Source organism: Coturnix japonica, chromosome 4 (assembly GCF_054131305.1).
Source record: "Coturnix japonica strain WE chromosome 4, WE-NBRP24, whole genome shotgun sequence".
In the NCBI taxonomy this organism is placed as follows: domain Eukaryota; kingdom Metazoa; phylum Chordata; class Aves; order Galliformes; family Phasianidae; genus Coturnix; species Coturnix japonica.
In genome coordinates this window covers 79467436-79480019 of record NC_140666.1, presented here as the reverse complement: position 1 = coordinate 79480019, position 12584 = coordinate 79467436, and the positions used below count along the sequence as shown (strand labels likewise).

Sequence of the window (12584 nt, the reverse complement as noted above, 5' to 3'; positions counted from 1 at the left end):
CAAAGGCAGTTACATGTGGCTTTATAAGCTTTGTAAAGAGCTGCCAGTTGACAAAACATGAGTTTTATTATGATAGAAGTGCAGCCCACTGTGCTAGAACTAATGCTGTCAGACTAAACAAAACTACTTACTTCATCCAAGTTCTCTCAAGTTTTAGGTCCAAGTTTATGAATTTGTCCTAAGTCTACTTGAGTAAGAATGTGAAGAAACCTACTCAAGGGCAATTTAAATAGATGACAGATCCAAGAAACAGGACAAATAAACAAGAATTACTTTGTTAGATACCACACAAGGAATAGGATTTTATTTTTTTCCTTTAAACTGGAATTATAAACAAAAGAAAAAAGACATCTTTACATGCAAGCTTCAGTGAATTGCTCAACAACTGAATATTCAGGGAGAAGTCTGTAAAATTTTAATTTCACATTCAATAAGAACTTTTTCAATGTTATGAACTTTGAAATAGAATTGCCAAAATAAATAACTAGAGGATATATCATATTTGTAGTTATATGTGAAAACTTGTTCACACTTAAAAACGTGATTGGTTTCCATGCAGGTGAGCCTACCCACAAATTCAAACTCAAATTAGGAAACCAAACTTGTACTCTGATTTCAGTTCTTCAAAAACACCCGGATATGGCAAAGAGTAGAATATAGTTTAGCTAAAACAACAACTGCAACAACAATAAAATCAACAATAAATATATAAACATTTTGAAAGATTTTGAAAGATTTTGAACTAATTATTACATATTACTGACTTGGATCAGCTACAGCAGAGTATTTCCTAGTTCTTTCAAGGAAAATGTGGTTAATAATTTCCCTTTGCCCTGTTGGTCATTAGCACTGTTTTAACTGTTTTCTCTTATTTACACATGCAAATCTCTTATGGCATCATTTAGGAAAAAAAATCTCATGAACAGTGGGTTTAATGCTATTGTTACATTAGGGTTATTTTCAGCATTACCTTCCATGCAAATGAAAGCTAGTTAAATCTTTGCCAAGTTATTTCCAATGAGGTCAGCTTGGCATCCACCTACCATTTAGTAAATGTTAAATTAAATATTGACAAGTAGAAGCTTTTTCTATTGTAAGGTCATGCCCTGAGTTAAGACCAGAGTTGCTCCTGGGTGTACGTTCTTTCCAGGTGAATAGGAAATATCTTAGATGTAGCTCTTGCTAAAAAGCAGGACTATGCCCCAAAATAAAGTCCTTCTAGGCTGGGAATTTGGATCTCAGTACTAAAGAAGGCAGAGTCCTTCTTTAGTTTTTCTAGGGTTTTTCTGAGGGTTTTTCCATTGAATTTCAGAAAATTTCTTCTAAATTTCCAAAACTGAAATGTTTGAGCAGCTTATGTTACCTTTATTGAAGCTGTAGGTGAGGAAACTTCTGCTCTGTGAAACAATGAAGGCTTGAGCCTCCCTCCTCTCTGAGTAGCAGTAGCAGGGGAAGACTTTACACATCTTTTATTAAGGCCTCATTATAGGCACCCAAGAGCAGGCAAACAATTTCGTGGAAGAGTTTTCCATCTGGGAATGTAAAATTCCTTGTTACACTTATGAATTGTTTCCTACTCCCTTCAAAACCTTCAGTGGAGAACCAACAATCTTTTTTGAAAGATTGTTCAAGATACTGACATAATATTCTAAAACACAAGGCCCTTCCAGATGAAGTTCCGTGTTCTGATGTACACAAAGAATAATCCTTTTTGGTTGATTCCTTCTAGCTTTAAATATCACTCATAACCTCTGTAGAAGAGGAAATAAAACAAAATGCCTTTGCGTGAACTCCATCCTCAGCCAGCCTTCAGCTTGTTCAGAACTTGAGTTGCAGGGCTCATTCTTCAGCCCTCTGGGAGCCACAGGCCACTGCTGGAGCCCAGACTCCAAGAATTCCTTATGCTGCTGAATGTGCATAAAAGGAGGCAGAGCAAGCCCAGAGTAGAAATATCCACTCATGTTGCTTCTGTGTGAAAGTCAGTCCTGGAAATCAAGCTAGGAAAATAAACATTGCCAGCCTTCACCCTATCCAACCTGCCCAGTTATTTTAAATAGTCCCAAATCCCATTTTGGTTTTGAGCAGTCAGATCTTTTCAGCTTGTTTAGCTGTAGTTTTAGGCCTGATATCTAGCTTTTCCTTGTATAGAGACTAAAAATAACACAAGGATATTTGTGTAACAAGTTAGACTCTGCACAAATTCATGAAGCCTGGCAAGCAGCAACTCAGCATTTGTTCTCTTTGCCAACTACCAAAATATTCCCTTCTAAAAGAGGAGGACAACGTGTTGTAGGAATTGGCTTCAAAGTATTATTAGTCTCCTTTATGTAAGTAAAACTTCACATGTAAACAGTACAATTCAGTATGTTGTGAACATGGTGTTTTTGTCCCACTTTGAGGAATGAGTGGGTGAAAGAATGAGTCAGTTGTGTCCTAATCCCTTCTCTACATCCCTCCTCCTATCTTTGACTGTGATTTCCAGAGGCATTTAAACATCCTTTTTTGTGGCTTTAAAAACATTGCAAAAAATATTTTGTCACAGCCAGTGTGCCTGAATTACATGGATGAGAAACATTTCTACGTGTTATGAAATTACAGAGAAACTGAGGGGTGAAGTGCCTGCTTTGCATTTCAAAAACAAGTGGGGTCAAAGTCTGTTAGTTATTACTATTTCCAACCATTCTCTGTCAGGGCTCTGAGCACATAATATGTCCTGGGCTCAGGGCCAACATGGGTTGATGGGTGCAGGCACCCAGCCATGAAGAGAGCCTCTGCGATCTGATCTATGGTGAGAAACCACACAAGGGACTCTCCCACCTTCATTCCAGTTGGCGTGGTGACGTTCTCAGGTATTCTCTTCAGTCCAGGATAAGCTGACCCCAACTACTGTCCTCACTAGCAGGTTTTACCTTGCAGATGGAGTTCAGACCAGCCTCCTAACCATATAATCTGTAGATCACTGGGCTGTGTCTGGCCCCGGGTGCTGGGATCATCAACCGGACACTTATTTGTTGACTTCATTTCCTCAGACCTGCCTCTTAACCAGGAGATGTCTGCTGTTCAGGGCACTTGGTTGGACCTAGCCACTGCCACTAGGTAGGTTCTGTGCTCCTGACTGTCTTTCATCTGCAGCTCATGGCTGCTACAATCTAACCTACCGGCCCTCCCGACCATGATTCTGCACCCTCGTCCCCTTCTACTTTGACGGTGCCTTTCTCCATAGTTACTTCCCCAAATCCCAAAAAGCCATCCAACACCCAACACCAGTGAAGAATCATAGAATTGTTTGGGCTGAAAGGCACCTTGAAAACAATCTAGTTCCAATTCCCCTGCCATGAGCAGGGACATCTCCCACTAGACCAGGTTGTCCAAGCCCAATCCAACCTGGATATTTCCAGAGATGAGGCATCCACAACTTCTCTGGGGAGCCTGTGCCAGTGTCTATCCAACCTCTGAGTAAACAATTTCTTCCTATTCTCTAATGTAAGTCTTTTAGTTTCTTTTAGTTTAAAGCCATTGCCCCTTGTCCTATTACTACACTCCTCAAAAAATATCCCAAGTCATCTTTCCTGTAGGCCTCGTAGGCACTTGGAAGGCTGCTTGGTTTAAAGCATCTCTTTGCAGTTACCATCTGCTAACTGAAAACACAGGTTGCAGCAGGACAAAGCTGGATTTAAAGATAACAATGAAAATAAAGTAATAGTACCTAAGATACATCTGAGGCACAATGTATAGTAAATCCAGATGCCATGTGGACCTGCAAACCAACAAAGAAAGAACTAAGGACAGGAGGTGCAGATGACTGTCCCCAACCCTCTCAGCTGGAGTGAAATCATCAACCTTAGGACCCAGAGGAATGGGGAAAAGGTAAGGCTCTTAAAAATCCCAACTATACTAACAATAAACATGCAATTGATCATAAATTCTGTACAAACAATAAATTCTTAGCACGTCTAAGTTATTCTTCCTCTTCACCCATAAGCAATATCATGAGCCTAACAATATTTCAATTTTCATGTTTTCATTTCCAGAATCACTTGAACTGTGATCCCTGGGAAGGGAGGTGAATGACACTACAGTAGTTTAAAATAGTATTTTTATTTGTCAGAAATGGAATTCTATTGGCTGGTTAAGTCTAATATAGCCAGAAAGAATTCTCCATAAAAAAATTTGCTTTGCTCTATTTGCAAGCAAGTTGTGATGAATTTCTTTTGCAGTAAACTTGAAAATGTTAATTTTCAATCAAAATGGGAAGTAAGACTTCTTAACCTTAAAAATTTACTTAACTTCTTGACTAACTTGTGCAAATAATTACCTAAAGTGGACAAAATATTCCAGGAAGATATTTGAAATTAATTTCACAGTGACTTCAAATGAATAAGACAACTCTGTGTTCAGTTTATGTAATAAGAAGCATGACTTAAGTCCATTGCTTTGCATCTGTACTTATTCTGCAGAGAGAAAGAGTAATTTGTTATGGTCTCTTCTTCACACAAGGCTTAGTATGTTTAAATCTCATTTATATAGGGAGCTGAGCATATTTGCAGCAGTGGAACTCAAGGTTGTGTGTAACTTTTCATGAATAACTGCTCACCAGTTTAAATCCTCTATGAAATAGTCCCTAAATATTATTTCTTTCTCTCTCCCTGTTGTGTTGCTTTTACTGCAGTGGACAGATTACAACTTCATAGTTGGGGAGGAAGATGGGGGGAGAGGAGGGTTGGCGAGGAGGAGCTGAAAAGTAAAAGAAAAAGAAGGCCTACCCAAGGACAGTTTTTCCACACTGCACCATTTCACACACTGACTATGGATGATGAAGGAAGCATCCCAGAGAAGGCACCTAAATCCCACTGGAAGGTCTAATGCATTTGGCAAATGGATCTCGTTCAGGGAGAAGATTGTTTGGCTTTTAATTGAATAAACTTTCCAAACAAAAGTATATACAGCTTCTCAGATAACATAAAAGCATCAAGTTATTTGCACAGCACCCTGTGATAGTCCCACAACTTCCTTTTGGCTTGATGCTGACAGCTATCATGTCAGGTTCCTTTTGTCTCTTCTTCTTCATTCATGCTCAAACATTTCCCACAGTGGCTGTTGACTTTAAGTACTGACTTAGTCAGAGTTGATCTCTGCCTACTCTTGCTGTGGAAGTTTTGCAATTTGAGGAAGATACAGTATTTTTATGGTGTAATCTAATATAAGAAAGGACAATTTTACTGTTAATGATTTGCCTCATATAATATCAGAGTTCTTCACTGGATTATCAGAAGGACCTAGATCATTTCATGAAACTCAAGTTTTGTTGCCAAGTGTACAAAAATGATGTGACAGTGACTGACTTACATCTGAGTTAATGACTAAAGCCATATATTTTGAAAGCCCTGGAAGAAGACTACTATAACACATACTGTTTTTTTCCAGGAATATTGCTTTCATGATAAGATTTACACTGTTAGTTAATAAAACAAACCTGAGAAGTGGAACAGGAATTTACAAGTAGTAGACCTTAATAATTAAGGAAGAATGTATGAAGTTGTGGGATTATTCACCAAGTACTGAAATATCAAATTGTTAGTAGGGTTTTTAGTATAGATTCCCTCAACTCATGAATGTAACAAAAAACAGGGTTCTTGTGTGACAGATTTGTGAAACATAATTTAAACTTCCAAATCAAGAAGAGGTACAACAGCATACAAACATACAAGTTACACGAGAGCTAAAACACAAGGTGTTGGTCATATTATTGACTTTAGTTACTTCTGAAAAGTTAATTTCAGCACATGTTAAAGCAGTGCACAATGCCACCACCATCTGGGGCGTGTATTGCCCAGTGTAGTTACTTAAAAAAGCAGAGCAGATGTGAGAACAGCTTCTGCTTAACAGAGTCCTCTGGATAGTCAAACCTACAACTGATTGCAGACAGCTGTAGAAAGACACTTCACGCTTTACATGGTAGATGAACTAATTTGTTCGTGCAGACAAATGGATGTAGAAAAGTAAAGCTCAGCACTGTGACAAACTGACCAGTAGGAGTTTTAATTTGGGAAGACATTGAAATTATTGTGAATCACTTTGGTTTCCTGAAGCAGGAAAAAAAACCCAAAACAAAACAGAGCATGAATCTTAAGAAGAGCCTCTGTATTGCTACAGATCCAGACTGAAGTAAGCAAGATGTTCTACTTTAGATATTTCCTCTCACAGAATGGATTAGGTTGGAAGAGACATCCAGGACCATTAAACTCCAGTTCCCCCTGCCTCTTGCGGGGCTGCCAACCTCCACATTTAATACTGCCCAGGGCCCCTTCCAACATGGTCTTGAACACCTCCAGCCTCTCTGGACAGCCTGTTCCAGCACTTTACCACTCTCATAGTAATGAACTTTCCCCTGATATCCAACCTAAATCTTCCCTCTCTCAACTTAAAACTATTTCCCCTTGTCCTACAGTTATCTATCCTTGCAAAGAGTTGACTCCCCTCCTGTTTATAGGCTCCCTTCATGTACTAGAAGGCTGCAATGAGATCACCCCATAGCTTTCTCTTCTCCAGGCTGAACAAGCCCAAATTCCTCAGCCTGTCAGCTACAGAAGTAGTTGGGAGCTAAGAAAGATGCAGAAAAGGGCAGAAATGCTGAATACTACTATATGAGACTAAGCATACCAATAAGTGGTAGGAATGCCGTGTTGCAACACCAGAGGCCCTGGGTTTGAATCCCCCCTGTAGCGCAAGTGGTAGAAGCGCTGCTCTGCTACACAGAGGCTCGAATCCCGGGGGGTTGGACTCGATGAACTCTAAGGTCCCTTCCAACACACACGAGACTATGATACTATGATATGATACTATGAAGTCTAACACAGGAAGGAGAGGGTTGATAAGTCTCACAACTTAGGAGTTATGGAGTCTTGATCTTCTGAAAAATCAATGCCATAGCATGTTGGAATGAAAAATATAAATAACTTGGAAGAATGGAACAATCATAAAAAGTAGGTCCAAATCCCTTTATTTTCCCCTTACCTTTATCTCCAGCTTCCCAAAATTGCTGTAACTATGATTCTTGATTAAGTGTTTACTTCCTTTTCAGAATGGTTTTAATTGAAGTTCTAGCCTTTTCACTCCCATTTTGTTTGACAGTTCCTTATACCATTTCTCCTTCAGTTGAGATATAGCAGTTCATCATTGGCTATGGGTGGAGTTTGGCTGTTTCTGGCTATCTGTACTTGAAGTCTGGAAAAGGAAGTACTTTAAATATACGAAAGTCTACAGATTCTTTTACTACCCCTTTTTTGTAGTAGAGTAATACCACCCAGAACGTTAAATATCATATGTCCATCATGCCTGCTTTGTTTTCCTCCCCAGACAAAACCTCTGAGAGAACTGTATGTACAGTTGACTTTGAGAGCAATTATATTTGTTGACATTACTCAACAATGGCTTTGGTACAGCAGGTGTGTAAGGCATGCTCCTGAAACTCATAGAGTACATATTCATATCTATAATATACTATACATATATATATAATAAAATAGAGTCTCAATTAGTGAGAATAGGTCTGGTCTAAAAATGGCTCAGCCAATCAGGTAACTGCCAGCAGCCAAATATAGCAAATATGTCTTGCAAGAGCTTCTGAAAATTTTAGCAATATATACAGTCAGTACTTTTCCAGTCTTATGCACATTTTCCCCCTCTCATCCTCATTCCTCCCCTTCATCATCACTCCACCCTCAGTTAAATTCTGAACAGGAACCCAGCAAATCTGGTAAATAACAAAAATCAGCTCAGTAGATGTGTAAGTGTAAAACTGCTTAGTGATCTTCCATAATGTTACAGATCAACTGGTGAGATGAAGACAATTTATTAATCCTATCCCTGAGTTGTCTGCATGGCAAATGAACTTCAAACCAAACAGCGCAAAATGTGCAACAGTGTTTCAAAGAAAGGCCAATAGCAAATACCCACTCCATGTTTCAATTACTGATTACCAATAAACAGTATGACATTTAAGCAGAACCAAAGACTGTTTTATCAGCTGTGCCAGAACAAGATGATAATCTACAAGCAAACATGTTAATGTCACAGCAATCATATTTTCCAATTTTGTACTCAAGATCTTAACAGCTGCAGAGAGAAGAGCCACAAAAGAGGGAAAGAACAAAAATTTGTCTAAACTGAACTTCATGATCAGGTTTCACCACCTAGCATGGACTATGGTCTCTCTCCCCAAATTCTATCCTAACCTGGGTCAATTCTCAAACAGTTAACTATAGCAGGAAAATTATCTGGCTATTTCACTAGGCTGTAAAGCAAAACCCAGGGAAGCCTGAACAGCAGAAAACTAATTTGTCTAATAATCACTCCTTCAAAAGAGACATGAAGCTTCTAGATAGCCAGCCAGGAACAGCTATCCAGCATGACGGATTAACAAGGACAGAATTTAATGTAGTTACTGTTGCACCTGTATGAATTCTTACTGTCTCAAAGAAAATGATACCTTCCATCATAAATGTTTATGCTTCGGGAGAGCACGTATGCCAGATGTCATAGGTTTATAAATGCTCTTCATGTGGAATACTCTGCATAAGTGTAACTCCCTGAGGTAGTTCAATGCATAAATGCTGCATCTTGCAGATTTGAGAGATTTCATACTTACTTTGAAACAGAAATTTGGAAGATGTTTTTTCTTCCCTTTGGTCTCCTGCTGCTGTTCTGTTACTGCTGTTCCCCATTCCACCATTCACACCACTTGAACTCAAACTACAGAGCTCATTCCTGAAGCTGCTACCCCAGTCTCAACTTCTCTTACCTCACTGCAGGACTGAGCACAATGATCTGTTCTGCCCATAGCCCCCACATCCCTATGACTTCGTCATTTGGTCATTTTGATTAATACTTGTTTTCCTTTACATACAAAGCACTAGTACAACATCATGCCGTATGCAGTTGTTGCAGAGTTGATTTTGCTCAAAGCTTTAACTCTTCATCTCCTTTTTGTGCATAAGTAATATTGCCCTAGTTGTAGTAAAGAACACATAGTGTACCGTTCTTCACATTTCCTTTTTAGAGACATTACCTGTGCTCACACTTCACCCCAAAATCTAGAACAGGAAATACTAATGCCAAACACTATTAATCACATCACATTCCGTGGCATTCAAACCTCATCAAGTATCCTCTGTCCTGACCTACAATGATTAAAGCTTAAGATCCTCTGTGGGATAAGAGAACCAAGGACAAGATAATCTCTCAGATCTGAGGTTAGATTGCAGCACATTTACATACACATCTTTGCTCTGACTCACACCTGTGTGCAAGTCCCACATGAGCCACAGCCTTTTCTGCCCAAATAAAGACTGGTCTAAGTTATGCAAGTCTTCAGCTGATGGTGGATTTCTAGGACAGCAAATTAAATATGGTGCTATCTTCCCATATCACTTCTCTGTTACAGCCGGCTGTATGCAAAAGCTTGGACAAAACTCTGTCTGCATTCAGACACTGAACATCCAAATTCATCTTAATTCAATGTCACTTCTAAACTGATGCTATCTTGCCTAGCAATGCAGGTTGTTCCTCTATCCACATTGCCTAGAAAATTCTTGGAGATTAGAATGATGGACTCTGCAGATGTGGGCAGTGAAAGGTATAATGCGACAGCTTCAAGTAACTACAGAGACTGAGAAAAGACTGTACAGCTATTAATCACATGCTGCTTCACTGTTTTTTCCAGTAGCTAAGGAGGGAGGAATCTGACTGTTAATTGCTTTTAAGTTTTCTCTCTACATGTTCTTTCATGTCTACAGGAATTACCTTGAAACACCAACAGCTCAGCAGACAAAATGTTTTTAACTACAGTTTATACTCCTCTTCAAGGTTACTGTTAGGTGCTTTTGCATGAAATGGAATCACTCCATATCTGCAACAGTCTGAGATTATTCCAAACTTTAGTCAAAGCATAAAAGTTGATACCAAACTCTGGCAATGCATGTTCTGTGTTATGACCTCATGCTTCACTTGCTCAGGAGATCCAATTAAATACTTCTTTGTTCTTTCAAAAAACATCTTTCCATCTGCTAAAGTTTGTACTGGAACAGCTTTCTGTTATAGGATATGATGATTTTTCAGCTGAAAATCCAAATGTTGCCCAACATTGCCTATTTATACTTCCTTTTAAAACTTAATTAATAATGCAAAACTATTTTATGACCACAAAAGCCTCAAATCCTCTATCTTGGCAAGTTGTAAATTAAACAGCAGGATTAAAATAATAAACTTTCCTTCCTCACACTCCATGGCGCAACTGAAAATCCGTCTGCTATTATAGCAAGGGGATTTATCTACTCCTTAGTTAAACAAACCTTTACGACTTTTCCTCCTTCCCATTGTATGCAGCGTTTGTTCAAAAAGTTTATACTTATTAAAAGTCAAGGGTGAGTCAAAAGCTTCATTGGCACACGCACTTTAACACTGGGGTTAGGAATGAGGAACAACTTCTGGCTGCTAACGCAAAGCCATGAGAAGGACCTGTGTCCCTTGGTAAGATTCCTCTACTTCATTGCAGTAAGCAAGGGACAAAATAACCCCCATGATTCATTACTTGTCCACTTTCCTCTCCTGTTCATGGATCAGTTTTGTTTGAGCTAAAAGCCAGCAGTAAAAATGCATTCTTCTGAAGCAGTTTGAAATACAGCCTAGGATCTGAAATACAGAATTCATTTCTATTTCAAATCTATCATTGTTTTTACAACAGGGAGGGACTGAATATTTATACTCAGCAATTTGATTTACAGTTTTATAAACTATGAAGTGATTTCTATCTCCAAGGACTCACTGGGAAACGTGAACCCCTGAGCTATAGGATAACTAGGTGGTTATCCTCTGGCATTGGATGGGAGCAACCACCTCATATTCCTGCACAGCACTGCTTGTGGGGGTTTGATTTTGAGAAACAAACAAACAAACCCAGATTATCAAAACTGAGCAGCAGTTCCTTGGTCTTCTCCTTACAGCCACCACCTTCCTCTTCTTCTCTCCTCACCCCTTCACTGTCAGGCTACATGGAACAAGTCATTCATAGCCTGAGGACCAAAATTATTCTTCAATTCAGGGCAAAAGTAAGGGTGAATAAAGAATGAGGTTGCCTTGACATGGAGCTTCCAGGGTGAACTAACACTGTCTGGACTAGGTAGCTGGGAAGTACCAGGTCTTGCTGCTGAAGGAGCAAGAGAGCTGCAGGAAGAAGCTGGCTGTCCCACACCAGTGGTACAGAACAAGGCAGGCCAACCATCTCAAGTGTCAGAGACTAATGCAAATGTTTGTATTTTAAACGAATTTTTGCACATACTTTATTACACATAACTACACTCACCATGATAATCTAGCAATGTGAAAGGCAAAGTACTCACTGCTAAAATAAGGGGCTTTGCCTGCCTAGCTTCTCTCTTTGTGCTTCATGACTGAGTGAGCATGGAATTTCTACGTATTCCAAGTGAAATAGTTTAGAAATGAAGCTGTTATGCAGAATTCCAAAACACTGGGGACAGCAGGTAAGATTATTTCTGAACATGTGTGCAGAATCAAGTACAAAGGAATCTGAAAATAAACTCATATACAAGCCTACTGTCTTCTGTTCTGGTGTACTCAGTTAACGACTCCTGCCTCTGAAGACAAAGGGTCCCTGCAGAAGTAAGGCATTTTGTAGCCTTGGGGTACTGTTCTTAAAAATCTTGAAGTGAAAATTTACTTCAAATTAATTAACAGAATTTACTGAGAAGATGGGTGTGTTTTCCTAATCTTCTAGGCGGATTTCAGGCAGTTTTTTGTTTTACACACTGGGTGCAATGAGTAAAGGGCTGTTCTCTGCAGCTTGCTTTGTTTTTCTTCTATCAATGGACTCAGAAGACAATGAATAAGAAGAAATGCAAGATTAGATTCTTAACTTAAGCCTTCAGTACTCTTCAGAAGACTTGTTTTTTGTTTTGTTTTGAACTAAAATAAAAGGAGAACAGCTTAAATCTACAAGAAAATCTCTCTTCCATGAATAACCTCAACATGTCTAGCACATGTAATACAGAACTGGGCCCATTGATTAAGGAATGTCTCAACATATATACAATAAAACATACAGAATTAGTCCCTGAGATTGAATAAGACATGTCTTAATTACTTTGTCAGGGCTGTATTGTGTAAAGACTTTCAACCCCACCTTCCAGTTAAGAAAACATATTTCACAGTTTCAAGAATATACTTTGATTTAAACCATACCCCATAAGATCTGGTGAAGATATTCTCATTAACTTACACTAGTCACTCAAGTACAATAGAGAAAGGATACAAGAGTCATTTGTGTGTTACATGTAATGTGTAGACACATTACTCCATACATTAAGGACTTACCATACTGTCCCTTCTCTTCAGATTTTGTTATTGTAAGATTGTTTCTTTGTATAAGATTTAGAAAGCTTATTCCAAACCACAAGATTAAGACTCAGATTTTGTGCCAAAGACTTGAAACTTCCTCTTTTCTTTTCTCCCCCCACCCCCAATAATGAGTATTTTGCTCTACTTGGAGACAGAAACAATTTGCAATAGAA

General features: G+C 38.9%; 1 long non-coding RNA gene across 1 annotated transcript; it reads left to right on the top strand.

The window, feature by feature from the left end:
- The first annotated feature begins 2701 nt into the window (after positions 1-2701).
- On the top strand, positions 2702-4863 carry LOC146761147 (uncharacterized). Its single transcript, XR_014945519.1, has 3 exons — positions 2702-2849; positions 3030-3867; positions 4670-4863. It is a non-coding gene; the product is annotated as an uncharacterized LOC146761147 (long non-coding RNA).
- Positions 4864-12584: the final 7721 nt, after the last annotated feature.